Source organism: Neofelis nebulosa, chromosome 9, assembly GCF_028018385.1.
Source record: "Neofelis nebulosa isolate mNeoNeb1 chromosome 9, mNeoNeb1.pri, whole genome shotgun sequence".
Classification (NCBI taxonomy): domain Eukaryota; kingdom Metazoa; phylum Chordata; class Mammalia; order Carnivora; family Felidae; genus Neofelis; species Neofelis nebulosa.
The window spans coordinates 124684518-124708582 of record NC_080790.1 but is presented as its reverse complement, the minus strand read 5'-3'; the positions used below and the strand labels follow the sequence as shown (position 1 = coordinate 124708582).

The 24065-nt window shown below is 45.9% G+C and overlaps 1 long non-coding RNA gene across 3 annotated transcripts in view; it reads left to right on the top strand.

Annotated features, from left to right (window-relative positions):
- Positions 1–24065, top strand: part of LOC131485790 (uncharacterized) — a 136651-nt gene that overhangs the window by 91319 nt on the left and 21267 nt on the right. The window contains exons 6-11 of one of the 3 annotated variants that reach the window (XR_009249015.1): positions 512–679; positions 2483–2581; positions 3301–3591; positions 6175–6316; positions 6605–6766; positions 13164–13296. This is a non-coding gene — a long non-coding RNA (uncharacterized LOC131485790). The remainder of the gene's footprint in view (positions 1–511; positions 680–2482; positions 2582–3300; positions 3592–6174; positions 6317–6604; positions 6767–13163; positions 13297–24065) is intronic. The other 2 variants (XR_009249017.1, XR_009249016.1) reach the window with 2 other exon arrangements.

Genomic DNA, 24065 nt, shown 5'->3' with positions numbered 1-24065 from the left:
TGTATTTTAACAAGCTCCCTGGGTGACTGTGGTTCAGATTGGGGGACCTCTGACAGGAGACAGTCTTACTGTAGATAAAGTTCCGGACATTTTTGGGAACTGACTGGAAAATGGACAGTCTACTGTGCTTCCTTCTCAGCCTTCCCCAATGCCCTGCTTACGTTTCACTGGCTCACGCTTTGTAGCTAGCCCAACCTGTCAGCAGAAAGAGTTAGGGGTCCCAGGAAAAATAAAAGACAAAGCTTTCAAGACATAGAAAAAGTCGTTTTAGGTCTCTGCCCATCTTGTGATCCATGCCCAAAGCACATTTCTTACAGAAATTCCTGGGATATGTTGAAATTGCATAAAAATAGACCCCAGTAGATAATGATTTTAGGGGAACAAAAGAATATAAGAGCCACTATCAGGCCAGGAGAGAGCCTAATCATATCAGGGGCAATGGATCAGAGGTAAAGCTTCTAGTGCTGGTTCACAAGTAAAGACTGACCTGAAGCATGTTCTGTCTTTGCAGGATCTAAGCCCCTTTGAGTATTCAGACACCGACCAACTAAAGCCAGAGAATTGACAATATTGACCGTTGCTGGCCTTCATGACTTTGACCTGAACTCTGTCCCCTTAAAATGACTTTTTCCCCAATTCCATGCTGGATTCCCCATTGGGCAAGCTGATTCATGAACAGGTATGCCTCCTTACCTTAAAACTTCCCCAGTTTTGTTGCTCAAGGAGACACTGCTTTGGGAGATATCTCTGGTGTTCTCCTTTACCTGTTGCTAGTAAAACCCTTGCCTTTCCTATTCTGTGGCTTGGTTGTTTTCTTTTGGCTTGACACCCACTAAAAGGCAAACTTAGTTTTGGGTAACAAACCTTTAGTTGCGTCCTTGGCTGAAGTGTCCGGCAGGAATGTCTGTGGGGTAGGATTTTCACCCCTGGGAACTAGGAATCTCAGACGGCGTGGTCCTCTCTGTAAAGCATGGCCCCAGATGAACAAACAATCAGACCGTCAAGTTAGTTAAAAAGGGTACATAGGGGTTTTCTTGACCGAGTCTCTCTAAAAATATGAAAGGCTGTGAAAACTTCTCACTCCCCACCAAACTTTTCTTAGTCAGTGTTATGGGTTGAATCATTCCCAAAATTCATGTTGAAGTCCTGTCCCCCAGTACCTCAGAATGTGACTTTATTTGGGGTAGGGTCTTGAGAGAAGTAATTTCGTTGTCGAAAACAGAAAAACAGGGGCGCCTGGGTGGCGCAGTCGGTTAAGCGGCCGACTTCAGCCAGGTCACGATCTCGCGGTCCGTGAGTTCGAGCCCCGCGTCAGGCTCTGGGCTGACGGCTCGGAGCCTGGAGCCTGTTTCCGATTCTGTGTCTCCCTCTCTCTCTGCCCCTCCCCCGTTCATGCTCTGTCTCTCTCTGTCCCAAAAATAAATAAAAAACGTTGAAAAAAATAAATAAATAAAAAAAGAAAAACAAGCCCCAAATGGAGTCATTTGCCACCCAACCCCATGACAGCAAACTGAGACTTAAATATTAGCCTGTCAACAGATCCTAGGAATGTGATCTTTTAGGGGTCAATCTGAAACTTCCTGATCAACACCAGTAAGGTCATCTGCAAAACAATAACCCTGGGTCCCTTTTGTGAGAATAGATGGAGTCCTGGTCTGATTCTTTCTTTTATTTTGCTAGTAACCTCCTTGCCCCACCCTCCTTCCCTTGAAAACCTTCCATTTTGTACAACCCAGACCTTCTCTCTGCTTGCTAGGCGGGATGCTGCCTGCCTCATGAACTGCTTAATAAAGCCAATTAGATCTTCAAAGGGACTTGTTTGAATTAAAAAACATTTTTTTATTATTTATTTTTTAAAGTTTATTTATCTTGAGAGAGAGGGAGAGAGAGAGAGAGGCAGAATGAGAGGGAGACAGAGAATCCGGAGCAGGTTCTGCACTGTCAGCACAGAAACCGACTTAGGACTAGAACTCACGGACTGTGAGATCATGACCTGAGCCGAAATCAAGAGTCAGACACTTAACTGACTGAGCCACCCAGGCACCCCTGAATTTTGTTTTTTAACCCAGTGAAAATGAAGTCTTTAGGGTGGGTCCTAATCCAGTATGTCCCATGTCCTTATGGAGACAGGTCGTGTGAATTTAGGGCGGCCATGCACAGACCAAGGAGAGAGGTCTGGAACAGATCTCTTCTTCACAGCCTCAGGAGACCCCAAGCCTGCCACTACCTTATTTCAGGTTCCACCCTCACCCTTCCAGCTGATTCCCCTTCTTCCTTGAAGCCTTTGTTAATGTGGTTCCTAAGGGGTCACCAGGTTAGATTTTTGGCTATATGCTTTCTTCATGTCCTGAGCTCTGCCCCTGTAGCAGCTACACATTTGTAATTAATAATTTGTGTAATGATTTATGGAGTGTCTTATCTAGAATGTAAACTCCATGGGGGAAGGGATTTTTGTTCTGTTTGTTCACTTCTGTTTCCCCAGCACCTGGAACTGTGTCCAGTGCATAGTGGTGGGTTTTCTATCCGTATTTGTTGGCTGAACAAATGAATAGCATGGAATCGCCAGAAGGGGATGGACCAGGTCTGTCTTGTTCACTCCTGTTTCTCCAGCACCCAGAGTAGGTCCTGGCATAGAATAAACCCTGTGACTGTCAGGGGAAGGTGAAGAAGGTGACGGGGAGGGAGGACATCAGGCACAGCTTGCCTGGGTTGGGAGTCTAGAGAGCTCTTGGCTCCATGGGGACACCCTCCTGCTAACAGGCCAGTGTGATGTAAGGGTGATGGGTCCACCCAGGGGGCTGCTCGAGTCCAAGAAAGGAGGATGCCTGGTGGGATGTAAGAGAGGGTGTGGTTGAAATGGATGGTGGGGAGAGCTTAGGAGTCAGTGTTAGAGCTGGAGAAAAGGCCGCTGAAGAGGCATTTTTTTCCAGGTTCCCCAGGTCCTGCTGCCTTGAGGGCCACGTGAGGAATGCCCTCCAAAGCTCACCCCCAGCATGTGAGCTCAGGAATAGCAGAGCCTTTGGCTTGTTGGGCTGCATTGTTCTCCATGGCCTGAATTGTGTTGGGGTTCCCCTGGTGTCCCCAGACTGGGTTTTTCTCGTGGGCCGAAAGATCATGTGTGGATGAGGCTTCCACTTGGGAAAACAAGTTCCTGCTCTTCTAGTTTCCGGAAAGCTAGGATTTATTCCGGAGGTTGTCCAGCAGGCAGACCCTGTTATTTAGAGAGCCCCCCACTGGGCTGGCCCTACTAAAGGAACCGTTCCTCTGACTGTGTTCCACGGGTATCTCTGTGCATTTCAGGGTACTTTGACACCTTGTCAGACTGTTTGCATTTGGAATACAAAACAGTCAGGTATGTTTCCAAGGAAGAGGGTGGGGGACACATCCACAGGCATGGCTGGGTCCCCAGATTGGAGCTGGAGCAGAGAAGGGGCCTGGATGACATGCCTGCGAGAGACCACCCATCTCAGGGCCCCTGGATGTGGTTCCTCAAGCAAAGATTCCTTGGGCGTCATGGACCATCTGCCTCCTCCTATGGATGTCTTCAGCATGATCTCTCTCCCTCTCCCGCAGCAAGAGGGCTTGATCAAGGTATCTTTGATTGAATTAGTAGCTCCTGAAGCACAGTGTAAGATAAAATTGGGGACACGGTGTAAATGAGAACACGAAAAGATTTACTATATTAGATGTTCATTGTGGTAACGTGGAAATGTGACGGGATAACTTATGGGGATTGCTCTGGGCTTTGTTGATGCTGCTATAGTGGGGTCAGAAAGTGCAATCTGCATTGGTTTTCAGTGTTTTCTTCCTGTCCACCCCCCTTTCCAGGTGGGTGTCTTCTTGCCTCCCTTGGAGTGAACTGGAGCCTCTCAGGTGAGCCTGCAAGGAAGGCACAAATGCTTCCCTCACCTTTGCTCTCACGCTCCATCGCTCCATCAGTCCTTTAGGGCAGGCTCACAGTGATCCCAACCTCTCTGTGCATCAGTTTCTTCATCTATAAAATGGGGACAATTTTACAGATTGTAAAATTGTGAGAAAATGAATTAACATTTGATCCTTCTCTTCAGTTATATATTTATATACATACATTTATTTCCAGGAATTGGCTCAGGTGATTGCAGAGGCTGGCACATCTGACATTTGGGGGGCAGGGGATCAGGCTGGGGACTCAGGCAGGAGCCCATGCCATAGTCTTGAGGCAGAATGTCTTCATCCCAGAGAAACCTCAGTTTTGCTCTGAAGGCCTTTCAATTGATTAGATGAAGCGGGCCCACTCACATCATGGAGGATGATCTCCTTTACTTAAAGTAAAGGATTCTGCCTGAGTGTAGATGTTAATCACATCTATGAAACACCTCCACAGCAACATCTAGATTAGTGGTTGATTAAATAAACTGGGTGTTGTAGCCAAGCCAAGCTGACATATAAAGCTGACAGATAAACGCTGTCCCTCCAATTTTATTAGGGCATGACATCCCTAACCCAGCTAACTGGCCCCTTGCATGCAGGCCACAGTGACCAGCTAGGTCTGACCTCTGGGGAAGCTTCCTGCTCACACCCTTTGCCTCTCCCTCCATTCCTGACCCCCTGCATGGCTCTTGTTTTTCTTATTCCACCCCCTCCCCACCATGGGTAGCAGAATTTGGGGGTGTCTTTTGGGTTCTTGAGGTGGCAGAGGGGAGAAGATGAAAGAAAGAGTCTGGTTGCATAAAGGCAGCTTGCTTCTCCTTCCTTCCTGTTGACCCTGGTTATTAAAGAGAAAAAAAAGCCAGCATCACCCACTGCCAGGGTGCGTCTTATGCCAGTACTCATATGGCTTTCCAAACTCATTAAGCTGAAAGTGTGTCTGTCTCTTTTGCAGTCTTGAATTATATTAATCAGCCCCCTTTTGTTGCCCCTAGCTCTAATTTATTTTCCTTGATCATGATAGATGGGGGAGGGAGAGGCTGCCCTATCCTGATGGCTGGTGACTGTCACCCAGCCTGGAGTTTGGTTGGAAAATCAGGTAGTGACATGCGTTTCTCAATCAGTTAGAAAGTCTGTGTCCTATCTCCCTCCCCACGGACTTCTGACTCTTTAGCAGAAATCTCCTTATTATATGCAGCTTGTCACAGTCTCCCCAGTTGTAAAAGTTTATTTTAAAACTGCGTATGCCACATAATATATACAGATGAAATTATATATTGTTTGGGATTTGCTTCAAAATAATGCAGGAGGGGGAAGTGGGTGGGATACAGTTGAAACCAGATCAGCCATAAATCAATAATTGTTCAAGCTGGGTGGTGGGTATATGGGGGCTCATTATATTTTCTGTATACTGCTGAACATGTTTACAATTTTCCATAGCGAAAAAATTAAAGAGGAAAAGATTTTTCTAAAAAAACCCCACATTACTAAACAAAATCCTTAAGTATGTTTTCAAATAGTGTTCCTCAAGAATATACTCAAGGTTCCACAGATGTTTGATTAAAATTTCATTTTTAAATATATTCTTAACTCTTTAATACTTGAATAACAGGATGTGGAAATACAGAGCTGGGGTTGACAAACGCTGTGAAGTGCCACATAGTAAACGTTTTTGGCTTTAAGGGCTACATAGGCTGCTGTTGGAGTGCAAAAGCAGCCACAGGCACTATGCAAATGAATGTGCACAGATGTGTTCCAATAAAACTTTATTTGTGAACACCAGAATTTGAATTTTCTGTAATTTTCACATTTCACTAGTCTTCTTTAGACTAAAAGAAAAAATCATTAAAAAATAAAAAAACATTCTAAGCTGGTGGGACTTACAAAAACAAATGGCAGGCTGGATTTGGCTTATATCACATAGTTTGCAGACCATGCTATAGATGATAGTTTAACACACTGGAGATGACCAACAGGTAATTTGGCCTTCCAGGATCAGTTTGTTTCCTCGAACAACCCGGGGAATAAAACTTTTGTCATCTGTGGGCGCATTAAAAAACAAAACAAAACAAAACAAAACAAAAAACACCCAAGCCAAGTACTGCATATGTTGATTGAAACAACCAAATAATTACCATGTGACAAAAGAATAGGAATAAAAGTCCCTTTCTTTATTGTTCAACTCTGGTGTACTACCCACAGGTAACAGCTGGGGTCCCTGTCCTCTATGATCTGAAGACACACCAGCCCATCCTTCTTCCTCCCCAGAAGGCTGGACTACATCTGCTTTGAGGATCAAGCAGGAGACAGAGATAAGCTGCCACTTCCCCAAATACAGAGTTGTACACTTTACGTCTTGAGAATCAGACCTCCCACTGGCGGGAGCGCTTGCCCTTAACTGATACATCAAGTAAGAAGGGAATGGTTGTATGTCTGAGCTGAACTGACAGGTGTCAATGTTTCATGATAACCTCTGAGTAGTATCCCATGAGGGAACCGTGGGCAAACCTTTCTTCCTGCCTCAACTTCCCCAGTCCCTCTGGCCCCATTTGGGTCCCCAGCTGCTGGGGGGTAAGTTATCTGGTCAATCTATAGGTTTGATGTCTCCTATGCTTTGTTTTGTTTTCTCTCTACTTTTCCTTTTGATTTTCTGAGAGTGGACACTAATTTAACTCTCAGCTTCCTCTTTTTTCCTTAGGGAATCAAACCAGGTTATTTTTGTTCATGAGATGGTGAAATACACTGAAAGTAGTGAGGGGGGGAAAGGCGTGAGAGAGAAAACGCCCGCTGCTTCCACTGGGATCCTTGCTGGCTGTTCCTGAGTTTTCCATGGAAAGCACTTAGATACTCAGAACAAAGGGTAAGCTGCATTATTCTTTTAGAACCAAGAGGGAGGAACCTTGGGGATTAGCTGGTCCAAACCTATCCATTTACAGATAGGGAAGCCAAGGCTCCCAGGGGTGGAAGGCAGGAAATAGGGACTGGGGCATGAATGGGGGAGAGATACGGTTTGGGAAGGATGAGCAGGCAAGGGGCCTGAGGAGGGTGGGAGGTGCTGCAGGGTATTTGCCACATGAGAGATGAGGGGGAGGAGGCCATGCCAAGATGGTCCTAGAATGCCCAGCTTGAGATGTGGCCTCCTCTTGGGGATAAAGGCTGCTGGAAGGTTTAGGTGGAGGGTGTTGGGTTGTGTTATGCTTCAGAAAGGTCTCTGTGTGGAGGAGGGATGCACTCCAGAAGCTGGAGGCTGGAGGTCCTGGAGGAGGATAAGAAGGCTAGGCACAGATGTGGATGGCCGGTTGCGGGGGGTGGGGGGAGGAGAAGACATGGCAGCTTGGGGAAAGGTGGAGCCAGGGCAGGGGGCTCCTGTCTGGATGGGGAGATAAGCCCATCTGAAGGGTGGCACGAAGGAATCTGGAGGGGGAGAGACAGGAGAGAGCTGCCCTGGTGGAGTGAGACCTTGGAGGTGGTGACCCAGGGCCTGGCGAGGAGCAGGGGAACGCCGAGGTGGCAGGTGTCGGCTTTGACAACTGGGAACCCAGTCTACAGAGGCTGACCTGTGACACCCCTGTTCACGGTTGAGGTTCTGATGTCACACACTCCTGACCATAGAGGCATCAGCCACTGAGAGGACAAGCCAGATGGGTGCTCTCTGGACCCACGGCTTCTGGCTCACTCTCCTGGCTCTTGGAAGGAGGTAGAATCAAGCTGGTGCCGGTTACTGTTCTGTGTTGGTTGATGTGAGAAAGTGGAGAACCTAATGACCAAAATGAAACAAAAAAACTGCTCCGTGGGTGTCTGGAAGCGTGCTCTCAACATCCCTGCGTTTAATCTGACGTCTTTGGCCGGGTTCCCTATGTGACATGAAGTGCCGTATTTATTTCAGACCCTTTCCAATTTCTGACAATTAGTTTCTTCGCCATTAAGCTGGGCTGGAGCAGGAATACTTTAATGTGCTTATTTATATCTCATTGGTTACATAAGTCCCCTCGTAAGTAAGCGCCATGATCCCCAAAAGTGTCAGCGTGAAAGCTTAAATGGACTCATCAATCTCTCAGCCTGTCTTCCTGGAAGGTCAGCCTTGAGGCAAATTGCAGCTTTGTCACCCCTGATCTGATGGCCCATCCACCACTTTTGCCTGATTTTTGAGCACTAGGACCTTAGAACCAATTTGAGGGGGGAGGTGGGGGCAGGAGGGACACGTGGAGAGTCACCAGAGCCTGGTCCTTCAGAGAGCTGGGGCCCACAGCCGTGGGGCTGAGACACAGGCTGGGGGCAGATGAGTGGCAGTTGTGGGAAGATCTTACACAGGGAGGGACATGGTCAGGCTTCCCCGAGGAAGACCATTTCGGCTGTATGGCGCAAGGTGCATGGAACAGAGGGCAGGCGGCAGTCCTGCTGAGCGTGACTGGCTCCAAACCCCCATGAGAGCCAGCTGAGACCAGCTTCATAATTTCTGAGCCCACTTCAAAGTGAAAAAGAGAAGCATCTTATTCAAAGTTTGAGGACAATGGAATATCATTCAGCCATATAAAGGAATGAAATACCGATGCGTGCCACCACATGGATGGACCTCAAAAGCGTTACACTAAGCAAAAAAAAGCTAGACACAAAGGGTCACACATTGTATGATTTCATTCATATGAAATATCCAGAAGAGGTAAATCCATAGAGACAGAAAGTAGGTCAGTGGTTGCCTGGGGCTGGGGGCTGTGAGATGTGAGGGGTGACTTAATGGGAAGGGGGTTTGCAATTGGGCTGATGGAACCGTTTTGGAGCTGGAGAGAGGTAGTGGGGACGCACTAAATGCTACTGAATGGTACACTTTAAAATAGTTAATTTTATGTTCTGTGAATTTTACCTCAATAAAAAAATTTATTCACTGGGATTGGGATGTAGACATAATTTGGGGGACTTCTAGAGTGATATTGTGTTTTTTTTCTTAGCATTTTTTTTAGAGAGAGAGAGAGAACAAGCAGGGGAGGGGGAGAGAGAGAGAGAGAGAGAGAGAGAGAGACCCTCAAGTAGACTTCACGCTGAACGTGGCTCAACCTCACGACCCTGAGATCATGAATTGAGCCAAAATCAAGAGTCAGACATTTAACTGACTGAGTCACCCAGGCGCCCCAAGTGATGTTGTACTTCTGACCCAATAGACACACAGCCAAATTCTTCCAAAAGATTTAATTTCTTGATAGGGCCCAGAAGTTCTTTTACACTTTTTAGGTAAACTGTCTTGCTGTTGTGTGTGTGTGTGTGTGTGTGTGTGTGTGTGTGTGTGTGTATGAAGATCTGTTGATTTACAGTAGTAGCTACTATGAATATATAGTAAGTAGCTTGGACATTTTGGATGGATGTCATGAATTCCGTGCCAGAATTATGTGTCATTAGCTACTCTAAATTCATCCAATGTGGAAAGAGAGAGGTTGGTGTTATAGCAGCCTGAAGGACCACAAGGGCAGTCTGTGAGCTAAATTATGTAGTCTCAGCCTCTTATCTGATACATCACAGGGATTCGGGAGTTACAGGAAAACTTCCCTAAGTGCCCTGATGATCTTCCAGCCCGAATGAAATACTTGGAGTGAAGGGAGGTCGCTACTGGTGGCAGCAGATTACTCCAAGGCTGAACATTTCAATGCCTAGAATGTTTTTATTTTCCTGTACCTGAAAGATACCTCTCTTTGGGTTATACCCACAGGTCCAATATTTTCTCTGGGGCACACTGGTTACCCTTCTGCTGGGAGGTGACGATAGGAATCCCGTCCCCTTCTTCTGAAAGCTAAATATCCCTTGTTATGTTGCAAGCTTCTTCATGGGCCGGTCATCCTTCCTGGACACACACTGCCAGGGAAATGTGCTCACATCAATGCTCTGACCTTGTGACCTAATCTCTTGCCCCCATCCAAATGCCCTCATCTTCCCCTCTACTCAGTCTCCTTCTTGGGGTGCTGCCCCCTCTTCTTTAGGCCATTTTACACAGAGGCCCTTCTTCTGATTCTTTACTCCATGGTGGGGCTTGTTGGTCTCCTAGGAAAATAAAACCCTGCCCTGTACGAGGCATCCTGACCTTGCTGACTCTGAAAGAGGAAGGGTCAGGGATGGGCTGAATTGTGCCCCCTGCCCCCAATTTATATGTTGAAGTTATAACCCCCAGGACCTCAGAATGTGACTGTATTTGGAGATGGGAACTTTAAAGTGGTAATTAAGGTAAAATGAGGTCATATGGGTGGGCCTTAATCCCCTAGGACTGGTCCTTAAAGGATTAAAACATAGCAGGGGCGCCTGGGTGGCTCAGTGGGTTAAGTGTCCGACTTCAGCTCAGGTTATGATCTCATGGTTCATGGGTTCCAGCCCCGCATTGGGCTCTGTGTTGACAGCTCAGAGCTTGGAGCCTGCTTTGGACTCTGTGTCTCCCTCTCGCTCTGCCCCTTCCCTGCTCACGCTCTGTCTCTCTCTCTCTCTCTCTCGAAAATAAATAAACATTAAAAAAGAAGAGATTAGGACATAGATATGCACACACATGGAGGAAAGACCATGTGAAGACACAGGGAGAAGGAGGCCATCCGCAAGCCAAGGAGAGAGGCCTCAGCAGAAATCAACTTTGCTGACACCTTGATCTTGGACTCCTAGTCTCCAAACCGGGAGCAATTCACTTTCTGCTGTTTGGGCCATCCTGTCTGTGCCAGCCCCAGCAAACTAGTTATCAGAACCTCCCAAACTGGCCTCTTCTCCTTCTCAGAGGGGTCACTCTCTGCACGAGCCCCACCCCCCACCTTCCCAGGAAAGAGAAGGTGATTTCTTCTTTTTTCTTTAATGTTTATTTCTTTTTGAGAGAGAGAGAGACACACACACAGAGTGCAAGCAGGGGAGGGGCAGAGAAAGAGGAACCTGAAACAGGCTGCAGGCTCTCAGCTGTCAGCGCAGTGCCCGACATCGGGGCTTGAACCCACAAGCCATGAGATCATGACCTGAGCCGAGGTTGGACTCTTAACTGGCTGAGCCACCCAGGTGCCCCAAGAGAAGGTGACTTCTGACTGAAGCAGAGAAAACCCTGATCCCAGAAACAGAAGCATAGTCTAAGTTCCTAGCAGGCTGCCCACTGGATAAGTCATGGCAAAGCTTTGGCAGTACTGTTTGCTTCTCCAGGAATCTGAAGCCTAATTTTAGTGCCTTGTTTATAGAGTCTCTCAACCCCTCTTTGGACTGTGGGGTTATGGTCCCCGGGTGCCCAGAGTGGCAGGTCTGACCTAACTGCTAGATTGTGATGGAAATTGGATTAATTAAGGCTACCAGCCGGGGCATTCTGGTAAACAACACAGATTTGGCCAGACTCTAGGAATGCTTCCAGATGCTTGGGGCCCAAGTTGGTTCCCAGACATCACTCCCCATCAGCACTGGACGGTGGGTCTGCGTGGGACCTGACCTCCAGAATGCAGCTGGAAGGAGGTATCTGGGGTGGGTTTCAAGCACTGGTGGCTTGGAGTTCCCACCCAAGCAGAGTAGTAGCCACATAGGGTCTCGCATATGCCCTCAGGGGGTCATCTCTCTGAGGTGCAGTGTTCTGAAGCTCTTATTAGCTGGATGCCTGGGCTACATTAAGAGCAGAACAAAGTGCATCTCTCTGTGGCTTCAGTCTAGATGGTGTCTCAAGCCAGGCATTGATTATAGAAGTTGAGAAAGGCCAGTGCAGAAAGCAAACCCAGCCCTCTGATTGGCTGTGCTAAGTCACCGGGAGCAGACAAGATGGAAGGATGGGAGGTGGGGTCTAGAAGCCAGGGTCCCAGGTTGGACCCTTATTACTGACAGCCAGCTTCCTTCCATGTTCAGTGCTGTAGGGCAAAACTAAATGTCTGGGTTATGGGGCCTGTTTTCTTAAAGGAGCAAAGGGCAGATGTATTAATGTCTGTTTGTGCCAAATGCAAGAGGTAGGAAAGAAAGCGAGGGATTCAAATAGCCGGGGGTGGGGATGTTTGACCTAGCTGGGGCTGGGAGATTTAGGAGGAGACAGGAGGGTCAGCAATGTGCCCATAACGGAGCGTCTCCATCACTCGCCCCTCAGGCTGAAGCACAGCACTGAGCCCACTTTGGGCAGCACTGAGTATTAATGAAGGGGGGGGGTCTGACATTCTGTGCATGTGGAGGCTACCTGAGCTGACACCACTAACCCAGATGAGTTTTGTGGCTGCTGCTGTTGTCATCCCTGGGGCGCACTAATTAAAATTAAGGCACAGTGTGGTGTGCTGTGTTTACATCTGGTGAAACTGGGAGGCTTTGCCTGGCCTGACTGCAAGTTCCCCTTTCCACTCTGCTTCCACAGTTAAGGTACCCTTGCTGAGCAACCCTCCTTCTCAAGGGGACCGGGTGCAGTTCCCTCTTATCCCTGAATAGCAGGTTTCAATTCCCTGCCAGATCATGGGGTTATTCAAGGAAGCCAATCACATCTTCTCGTGGGAAACAAGGGTCACCTCACTCTCTTGATAATACAGGCCTGCCACCCACAGCCCTTGGTGGCGCACTTTGTCCTGGCATACGATGCCCATGTGGCCTTGTGTGACATGCAGTGTCCTCCTCACCTGGGCCGTATGTGTGATCAACACATTGCCGTCAAGCGTATCTGTCCAGTGTCGAGTGTGGTAGATTAGCTGTCCATCCCCATGACCTTAGGGCAGGAATATCTCCCCCACCAACGGAGTGGTTGAGGCATACTGTCTCCCCAGCCATGCCTAACAGCTGTCATGTTAGGCTCTCTGGAGAATGGAACTTGTCTTGGTTTAATTCAATTAAACCTTAGAGCTGCTCAGACCAAGTTCCCCTTGGGCTGGGCCAGAGGGCACCACTTAGGGTCAAGCCTTCATGCTTTCACCTCTGAGGTTAGTCCCTGCTCCTTCCCTTGATCCAGGGCCCAACGCCAAGCACCCCCCGAGCTCTGCTAACAGTGCATGAGCCGTCCTCCTTTTCTTTTCTCCTCCGAGGCACTGATAAAATAAGACTGCTGGTGGCTGTCTTGGTGTGCCAGCATTCCCATAGTACAGATGCTTTTTGTCTAGATGTGTGAATGACTGAATGAGCAAGAAGGAGTAATAATGGTGTAATAGGGAATTTGGCTTACCACTTCCTGGGGGTGTGTATTAGTTGTGATGAAAGGCACAGCACAGCAGGTGCTACTGGTACTCCGCCCACATCCCCTACACTCGCATGCTGGTGGCTTCCTATGGCAAGATCCTGCAACTCCGCCTGAGGGTTTTCTCCGGTTGCAGATACTTGCTGGTGCGTGGGGCATGTTGAAATGCCGGGGAAATTAACCCCTGGGAGCAGCACTCAACCGATGATGCATAGAAGCTGGCGGGTAGAAGTTCAGCTCTCTCACCCCTTGGGAGGAGTAACTCTAAGGTATGTTCTATGTCTGCATCGAACAATAGAAGTATAATGTGAGCCATAATTGTGAGCCACCTATGTTCTTTTAAGGCAAAAAGAAATTATCACGTAAGATCAATTTTAATACTATATTTTAACCCAATATATTCAAAATGTTGTCCCCTGAATACATAAATGATACAAAAATCATCAATAAGATATTTTACTTTTTTTAAATACTAGGTCTTCAAAATCTGGTGTGTATTTTATAGTTACTCTATATCTCGATTTGAACTAGCCACACTTCAAGTCCTCAATAGCTCCACGTGGCTCGTGGCTCCCATCTTGGCCAGCATGGTTCCCTATCATCTTCTTTAAGCAAAAATCTTTAAGCCAAAATTCCCCACAGTGGTAACCTGTTCATTAATGTCCCCCTATTAGCTTCCTTCCTTTCCCTAAATTATTTCCCCACTCTCCAGCTAGAGGTTCCTAAAAGCACCTCCAGAACCAGGGTCTGCTTTGGGCGATCCCTTCCTAAGATAGACAGTCATGACACCAAGCGTGCTCCGGAGAGTAGCACCAGGACTCCTGGGTGAAAATATCAAGAGAGTTATTTGAGCAGCACCAGGGCCATTCATTCATTCATTCATTCATTCAAAATTACGTATTGAGCTCTTTCTATGTGCATTGCACTGTGCTGGCCACTGTCCAAAAGGGGAATGGGTATGAAGCTTCCTACTACAAGGGGAGTTCAGGAAGATTCAGACTGGCTTCTTGCTGGAGCAGCTCCACAAGGACTTTATGAATCAGACTAGGATTTTGATCACGTGCTGTCTGGCATCCTTTCCAGCCTATAGGCACTGCCTTCCATGATTCATCTGTGCCTCTGAGAAGCTTCTCACGTTGTTAATTGCCTGTCTTCCATGGCATGCTGCTCCCTAAAGCTGCAAATCAAGGTTTTTGTGACATTTCTTCTCTAGCAGTGACTTGTGATTAGGTTGTTGTTCCTAAAAAAGGTTCATCCCTCATCATCTTTGCAATTTCCCTTTGATTTTCTTGTTTGGCAAATTGCGGTTCTCCAGATAAAGACTGGGTTCAGAGCCTATTCACTTTCCCCCTTCATTACTCAGCTGGAAAACACACCTAAGCCTCCTGTTGCTGGAAGGGACCTCAAGACCATCTGGTTCAATGTTTTCATTTCAGAGATTGGGGGACTGAGGGCTGGAAGGGGGAAATTACTTGCCTAAAGCCCTGTGGTGCAACAGCAGTGCAGCTGGTATGGAAGAGAAGTGCCTGAGGTCTCTGTGGTCTCTTCCCAGCTCTTGGCCTCAGCCATCCTAGCTGCCATCCGTGGGGCTGGCCCAGCCCAGGCCAACACTGTGTATTGGCATGCATCACTGGCTGGGAGGCTGAATGCGTCCCAGGAAGGATCTAGGGTTATTCCTGATGGGGGAGAAGGATGTTAGTCCTGAATTGCCCTGAAGCTTTTGGAGGAGGCCACACAGTAGTTAGGACTTGAATCAGGTTTCTAGCTCCTCCTCTGATGGCTGTGTGACTCTAACTGGGTCTTCTGGCCTCTCAGGGGATCAGTTTCTACTTCTGCAAAGTGGTAACAATGACCACAATTAACTGTTATCACAGTTTGATAAATCCTTGTCCTGGCCTGCAAGGTATGGCCCCTGCTGAACTTAATGATTCTCTCTCATGCCATGCTGCCCTTTGGTCTCAGGACTCAAGCCTCTTGGACTTTTTTTCAGTCCTCCAAGCAAGCTGGAATTTTCCTGCCACTGGGCCTTTGTCTATACTATTTCTTCTGCTATCAGTGCTCTTTGTACCTTCTCTTTAACTGCTTGTCTACTTAATTGTTGCTGATCCTTCAGATCTTAACTCAACAATGACCTCAGAGAATACTTCCTGGACCCCCAGATGATTCTGGGCTCCCTGTTACATCACCATGGATCTCTCTCTCTCAGTGCACCTGTCTCAGTGCTTCCTTACACTCTCATTGGTGGGATTATCTGATTTTTGTCTGTCTCACGCACTAGTCTGTAAGCTCCATGAGGATATTCTTGGCGCTGAGCATCAGGCCTAGCAGATAGAAGCTGCACAGTAAATATTTTACTGAGGTTTAAATGTTAAAATCCTTTTGAAATATAATTGCTCATCTAATCCTTTGAGTTACCTTGTAAGGGAGGTATTATTATTCTACCTTGTGGCAGAGACAGTATTGCTTACTAAAGATCCATTTTTTTTCTTATATCTCTTGGTTTCTTTGGAATTAGGCAGAGCCAGGTGACTAGTTCTGGCCAATAAAATATGAGTGGGAGTAATGCATGTCACTTCTGAGGTAGTTAGAAGCCTGCTCTAATTTAGTTCTTCTCCTACCATATGAATATAGATGCCTGTGTTTCAGATGGTTCAGCTACAAGAGGGTACAGACTCTCAGTCTGTGTGATTGTGTTGAGCAGAGTTCTTCACAGGCTCACCTTGGATATTATGAACAAGAAATAAGTTGTTGTAGTTTAAAGGCATTGAGTTTTGAGCCTTGTTTGTTATGTAGCATAGCTCAATTTATCCTAATACACTCCCATTTTTCAGGTAAGAAAACTGAGCCCCAGAGAGGGGTAGTGACATGCTCAAAGTCAATGGAGCTATGGCCAGAGCTGGGATTCCACTCCTGGTGGTCTCATGGGTTCATGTGGACAAAGGTAAAAGTAGACTGAAAACTGTAAACTACAGTGTGAAAGATGAACTTGCTAAGGTGTTTTTCCAAAGGTCTGGTCTAGGGGAAACAGGCTCCACATTGCAGGGGGTGGAGGTAAAGATACAGAGATGCCACCATGGGCCTGCTGGTCTGGAGAATCTTGTGCTACCCTCCGAGTCTGAGGCTCTTGCCTCATCGAGACTAGTGGGTGGTATTTGGTGGCTATGAACATTGTGGGTGCACATTGCCCTACTTCCCAGTCCTCCCTTTTGTCCCCATCGTGGGGCTCTTTTGTCCTAAATGCCATAAGACCTATGTTTTTGGGGGTCAATTAGTTCAACTCTTTACTAGCCATTGTGTCTCCTGGACCACATGCTCAGCCAGGGGTCACCCAATCTATGTGGGAGCACATTCTGCATTTTCCAAACCAGACTGGAGATTAGTCAGACTGCCCAGACTAGACCTCACACCTCCTTTGTTCTCCATCCCAGCCTCATTCCCAGCTGTCACAACACAGATGCAGATCCAACCAAAAGCCTCTCAAAAGAATTGAAGTGCATTCTAGGCAGAGGAAATAGCTTGAGCCAAAGCAGGAGATTTCAGAGAACTTGATGTAGCAGAGACAACAGTTATGAATGAGTATTTTTAACTTTCCCTGATTCTCTGGTAAGAATTCTGGCCTTCTTGGTCACCTCCTGAGCTCACCTTTGTTGTTCAGAATCCAGGTAAAGTAGGAAATGGGCAGAAGGCACTAATGCTGTCAGATGGTTGAGATGGGTTACGTGGTGAAGAGCTAATATGGGAATACATGGAGGGGTAAGAAATAGAAAAGCCTCATGGCTGGGAGGTTGAGAGTGAGGAGAGAGGGTGAATTTTGGGGGAGATGCTATGTGAGAGATTGAAAGCAGCAGTGAGAGGAGGTTTTAAAGATGCTTATTGTGTGTTAATGCATGTCTCCCTTTGAAATTCTTGGAGATGCTGAGCAAATATTTGAATACTTTAAATTACTTTTTGGTTCCTGGATTGTTTCTTTCAATAGAACATTATGTTGAGACTGGACCACATAATCCACATCCATACTTGGGTTACATGACGTCAGGATCATGGTTGGGGGTGATAATCAGGGCAGAGAATATCAATATGTGAAGCTGTAGGGGATGATAAGAATCTTCAGAGCAGTGACAAGTTCATTTGTATTCCCTAGGGCATCTAGGTCACCCAAGTCCTGCCTACTGCTGTGTTCTTCACCTAGTGACTGTATGTGGGAGTAATAGTAATAATATTTGCTCACATTTACCATGAATTTACCATATACCTGGAACATTTCTAAGGGCTTTACCTATATTATCTCAGTAATCCTCACAGCTACCCAATGAAGCAGGTATTATTGTCCTCTGCATCTTATAAATGAAGGAATTGAGGCATGGAGAGGGTACATGATTTACCCAAGGTTATGCCACTTGGAATTGATGGAGCCTGTATTTGAATTCAGGTAGTTTAACTCTTAATAACTATGATAAGGTTCAAAGCAATTGTTTTTAAAGGGTGGAAGGCTTTGGAAATCTGCAACATTTTTCTTATCCTTTTTTCTCTTTCTTCCTTTCCCCTCCTCTCTCTCTTTTGTGAAGGACTTACCATAGAATTATGTGAATTTATTGGATTTATAATATGGTTTACAGAGGCAACAGTTTTAGTTAAAGAAAATTGGCTTCCTTTTCAAAATGTCATGTTTCTCATTTTCTCTCAGCATCTTGGGCTTTTTTCAAGCTCCCCTCAGCTCCTAAGTCATTCAGAAGCATGCTTCACAATTAGAATGCTAGAAACCCTCAACCAGCCAATTTAGGTTTTGTGATTTGTTCAATAGGACACTTAAAATAAACCCAGGAGTTGATTGTGAAGGCGAGGAATGAGTGGGAGTTAGAAGGAAGAGGCAAAGAAGCAAATGTGAGGTAGTTGGGTGTCCACAGGGATGAGGGGCTCCGTTCTCCACCCATAAATGATTCAACCATCTGTTTATATGCCCTTCCAAAGGTACACACATCTTAATTTATCCATCCCTCCATCCCTCCTCCGTCCATCCATCTTTCCATTCATCTATTCAGTTATCCAACCAGATCCCTGTGTATCCATCATCCATCCATCTTAGCTTTTGGCTCATCCTGTAGCGCCTCAGTGCAGTGATGCTCACACTAGTTCTCAGGAGTCCATCTGGAATGGCTGATCCAGTACCATTTGTTGAACATCCTCTGCATACTGAGAATTGTCCTAGAGAGTTTATAAACATGAAGGTGTGTTTGTGTTCCCAACATGCCCAACAACTCTACAGAAGTGAAGCTCAGAGGAGTTAAATATTTTTTTCCAAGATCACACAGTTAATGAGAATCAAAATAGAAACAGAGAAAGTGAAGGGGGAGGGCTGGGAACTGGCACAAGGTTTGCTTCTAACATGGGATAGGGTCTTGGGGGACTGACTTACAGAAGATAGAGGGGCAGAAAGTTCAGTCAGGTGAGGTATGCACTAGTGTTCAGGGGTATATCAGTCACCTATAGCTGCATAACAAACCACCTCCAAATTCTCACCTCTATATCCCGGGAAATTTTAAGGATTTGGAGGTTACCTCCTAGGAGCCAGGAACAAAGGCCAGAATCTCTCCTTGGGCAAGGCTTAATTCTTTACCTCATGATTTTATTTTTTTTATGTTAATTTATTTTTTAGAAAGAGAGACAGAGCATGAGCGGGGGAGGAGCAGAAAGAGAGGGAGACACAGAATCTGAAGTAGGCTCCAGGCCCTGAGCTGTCAGCACAGAGCCCAATGCGGGGCTCCAACTCACAAACCGTGAGATCATGGCCTGAGCCGAAGTCGGACACTTAACTGACTGAGCCACCCAAGTGCCCCAGTTCTTTACCACATGAGATTAAAGTTTGAGAAGTGTTGTTTAGGAAGAGGGGTGGAAGAGAGGTGGAATCTTGTTGCTTTTATCCTTGGACATCTTATCCTTTGAGTAAGCTCAGAACAAGATGGCATCTTAACAGCTTCTCTGTCCATGGTTGTTAAATTAAAAATTTTTCCCCTCGTGCCCCTTTTTCTCCCCCTCCACAGCAGAGTTCCTAGACTTGTTCTTCTCTATGGATCCCTCCCCACCAATAGCCAGGTGAAGCCTATGGATCTCTGCTCAATATAAAGGTTTTAAATGCGTAACAAATACATAGGAATCCAAAGAAAACCAATTATATTGAAAGATAGTTATACAAATGTTAAGAAAAACAATTTTGTGATATCTTGGTAAGTGTGCTTCTTTATGAATGCTTTAACTATCAACCTAGAGGAGAATTTGAAATAGTGTTGAATGTAGGGGCACCTGGGTGGCTCAGTTGGTTAAGTGACCTTCTTTGGCAGGTCATGATCTCACAGTTTGTGGGTTTGAGCCCCGCATCGGGCTCTGTGCTGAACGCTTGCTCGGAGTCTGGAGCCTGCTTCGGATTCTGTGTCTCCTTCTCTCTCTGCCCCTCCCCCGCTTGTGCTCTGTCTCACTCTGTCTCTCAAAAATAAATAAATGATAAAAAAAATTTGTAAGTAGTGTTGAATGTAAATATTTCAAAATATATGACGTATATAGCAACTGTTAGGTGATATGAAAAAAATCCATGGGTTTAAATGGTGAAAGCCCAGGTCTTTCTTCTTCTTTTTTTAAAATGTTTATTCATTTTTGACAGAGATAGAGAGGGTGTGAGCAGGAGAGGGGCAGAGAGAGAGACACACACAGAATCCAAAGCAGCTCCAGGCTCCACGCTGTCAGCACAGAGCCCGATGCAGGGCTCGAACCCATGAGCTATGAGATCATGACCTGAGCCGAAGTCAGGTGTTTAACCGGCTGAGCCACCCAGGCGCCCCTTGTCTTTCTCATACTACTGTGGTTTGTAGCCCATATTCATAATGGAAGAAAATACTAAGTTTCAGTGGGAAAAAAGAGTAATTTTTTTTTCCTGCCTAAGTTCAAAGATCACTGAATTCTTTCCATAGACCTGTCCAATCCAGGCAAAGAAACTCTGCTTTGAAGTCTTGCATGATATGAACTTATTTTTAACGGGATACTGAATGAAAATTCAATTTGTTTTGAGAAATTTTTGAGAAGTTTGCAAGAGTCATTGAGATAATTGGAGGCACCCTGGAGCTGCACGAAACTTAAACTGGGACTTGGTGTACTGGTGGCTGATGGATTGATGGATAAGTGGGAGGGAGGCTGTTGATGGCCTATAATCCCCTCTTCTGGAAAGTTATAGTGTGTGGCATGGCTCACAGGTGGGCATGATTTTCCTATTATCAGTAATGACATTTAAATTTATTCAACCCAAAAGCACTGGCCCAGTGCCAGGTGAGGGTAGAAGAAAAATAAATGAAAATTAAGAAAAGCTGAAAGAAAACCAACTGTGCACAGCCTTTGGGGAATCCATTTGCAGCCACCCAGAGTCAGTGAGTCCATCTGGATAAAGCCAACATTTCCACACTTTTCAAGACAGAAAAAGAATGGACGAGACCCAAGAGCAAGACTCATGTTTGAAGAAAAGGCATTTCCAGCGTGACCCACAAAGATTTGATTATGCTAACCACTTTTTGCATAATTTTCACTCGCACTGTCAAGCTTCCACTCACAGAAGGGTTTTCCTCTATGTTCCGTTTTAAGGGATGTGAAGGCAGACGTTGGCTGTTGGACGCGTGCCAATGCTGTCAGAGCAGAGCATTTCCTTAGCAACTTGGGGGCCAGGAACCCTTTCATAGTTTTATGTAATTGGCACCAGCCCCTGTCCTGCAGGTGACAGACAGGCTCTAGCGTGGATCCCCCTGGGGATCCAGTCAGGATAGAAGCCTAGTGGTGAGGTTGGGGAACATTCTTATCCAGGCCACTTGAATTGTCAGAAGTTGGACAATGCAGAGGTGAGAGGGAGAGACCTTCCTCTCTCTGCTTAGGCCAACCTGCTGCTTCAAAGTCCGCCTGACAGCCTGCAAACTAACATTTGAGTCACCAGAGCCTTCCTGAAAATCCACGGGATGGAAGCAGGGAACCCTCTGGGGGCATTCAGCCAATGGGCACTACCCTGGTGTAGGGCTGAGCTGAGCACACAGAGCCCCAAGAAGAGATGTTATCAGTGCTGGAGGGAAACTGAAGGTGCATGTTACCCTTCGAAGGTTGGGTTGCTCCTTAGATGCACTGTGTCCAAGATGGGACTCGACACCATGAATAGTCCATCAGCGTATCCTACTAATTTCATCTAATTATCTTTGAAATCTGTCCACTTCTCTCCATTTCTACTACCCTCTCCCTAATCCCTGCCACCATCATCCCTCTCCAAGAGTCTAGGATCTAAGTAACTGCAATGAACTCATCACTGATCTATGTCTCACTGTGTCCATTTTGCTGATTTTCCTGTGAACTTTTATAAGCAAAGGGGAGAAAATGCATTGTTGAGTATCTACTAAGGTTTAATTCTTTAATTAATCCATTCATTTAATATTTGTTGAGTATCTTTGATGTCCTGCAAGCTCTGTTTGGGGCCTGTCAGGCTGGGATGTGTGGTCACATTATCTCTGGTGGCACTGAGTGTTAACCTACGATCGTATCAAAGTTAAGTATCTCTGTTCTTAGTCGATGATGATTACCACCGCTTGACCATTTTACTTTTTCTGTGTTGATGAAATGTTGCAAACAGAATGAGGAATTTGGAAAGAAGAACCAAGAAACTATCATCCCAAACTAGCACATGTGAACATTTAATCATTTGCTTTAACTATTTCTTAAAAGGATAAGTAAAATGCTATGCTTCGTGTCTAAGTGCCCTTTGCGCCCTCCTCAATCCTATTCTCCAGTCCTCCAGTCACCCCTGTCCTCAGTTGACATATTCTTCCTGCTCATGTTTTAATACCTACATTACATATGGATGTATTTATAATCTCTCTCTTTGCCTTTGTGAATTTAAAAAATTAACATAAGTGGGGCACCTGGGTGGTTCAGTCGGTTAAGCATCTGACTCTTGGTGTTGGCTCAGGTCATGATCTCTAGGTTCATGAATTTGAGCCCCACATCAGGATCTGCACTGACAGTGTGGAGCCTGCTTGAGAATCTCCCTCTCTCCCTCTCTCTGCCCCTCTCCTGCTCTCACACGCTCTCTCTCTCTCAAAAAGAAATTAAATAAGGGATACTGTGCTGTAAACATTTTGAGACTTGATTTTAAAAATTCAAACGTTAAGTTAAAAAGTTTTTTTAATGTTATTCTTGAGAGAGGGAGAGACACAGCATGAGCGGGGGAGGGGCAGAGAGAGAGGGAGACACAGAATCTGAAGCAGGCTCCAGGCTCTGAGCTGTCAGCACAGAGCCTGACGCGGGTCTCGAACTCACAGACCTGAGCCAAAGTCAGACGCTTAACTGACTGAGCCATCCAAGAGCCCCCCAAACATTAAGTTTTAGAATTTCCTCCATGCTGATGACAGATCAAGTACATACATTTTAGCTGCTGTGGCTATTCCAGCGCAATTTGCCTCTGTGTTTTTCTATTGAGGGATTTTTAGGTTGTCCATACTTTTGTTTCTGATGACAAACAATCCTGCACGGAAACATCTTTATACCTTTCTCCTTGATCACACTTATGGGATATTTGTATGTCTTCGGTCTTTACCAGATACTGACAAATGGCTTTCTAAAGAGGCTATCTTGTCATGTGGCAGGGAAGTTTTAGAATTGGGAATCAGGTTACCTAGTTCTAGTCTAATTCTGGCATCAACTCACAATATGCCCTCCACCTTTCCCTTGCTTGCCCTCAGTCTCCCCATCTTTAAGATGAAGATCTGGACTAGGATATTTCTACAGTTCCCTCCTCCTGAGCTGGTTCAAAAAGGTGTTTTGTGGAAATATCTGCTCTCCTAGAAACAAAGAAATGTCTCAGAGGCAGGTTTTCTGTAAGCCCTAGAAAGGGGTTTATTGTGGAAGGCACTTGACACTTGGAGCTCCTACCAACTGCTGGACACTTTTGTTTTTCATTTACTTGACTCATGAGATTAAATGGCTTGCTCAAGACCACAGAGCTAGGATGAGCACTGGGTGTTGTATGGAAACCAATCTGACAATAAATTTCATATTAAAAAAAGCCCCACAGAGCTAGGAATGATCAGAACTGAGACTTGAACCCAGGACTTGGGGGTTCTAGAGCCTGAGTTCTGTCTATCATGCAAGATGCTTTTGCTTTGCCACAGGGCAAGTTCTCTCACAACACCCGTTTGGGTTGTTGAAATGGTTTTATTCTTGGGAGTCAATGGGCAGGCCATCAATGCCAAGGACACCTTCCCTGGACCCTGCCCCAGAAATGTAGAGCTGAGCCTTGTAGACATGAGGAGGGTGTAAGAAAGAGCCCTCCTTTGGAGGGAAGGGAAGGAGCAGGTGGGACTAAGCCAGAGGCTGAGGACACCACAAAAGCATGAACTCTGAAGGCATTTATCCTCTGACCACAGCCAATGAACCAGTGAGGAATCGGCATCAATACGAAGCAAATTAAACACCAGCTCCAGTTAATTAGTAAGCACAGCTGCTTGCTTTCCTGCATTCAATTTCAGACTCACGTTATGAATTGCCTCCCTGGAGAAACCAGCCTCCTCCTCCCCAAAGAAGGCCTTGATCCAATAAACCAACTTTTAACCCAGCAGCATCTTTCAGTCGAAGGACGATGGCAACTTATCTCTGGGTCCTAGCTCTGTGGTGACACAAATTCTCTAAGCTGCCCAGTCTCACTCAAGGTTAGTAATTAAGGCATAATTGAAATGAAATTAATTGCAATAAGTGTGTAATTAGCACAGCCATTGATTAAGGGCATTTGAAACACAGTCTGTGCATGAGACATTGATTGCCATGCTTTTTTTTTTTTTAATAAATGTAATTGCAGTGATATCTTTTGTTACTCCAGAAGGTCTTTTTTTGTGTAATGAATTTCCACAGGAAGGACTGGCCTTGAAGCCATCTGACTTCCTGAAATTCAGAGATATATAGAGAATATTCCAGGCCCCAGATGTGTTGGGCACAAGCTCTTTTGCCCGGATTTTGTATAGGATCTGTTTCA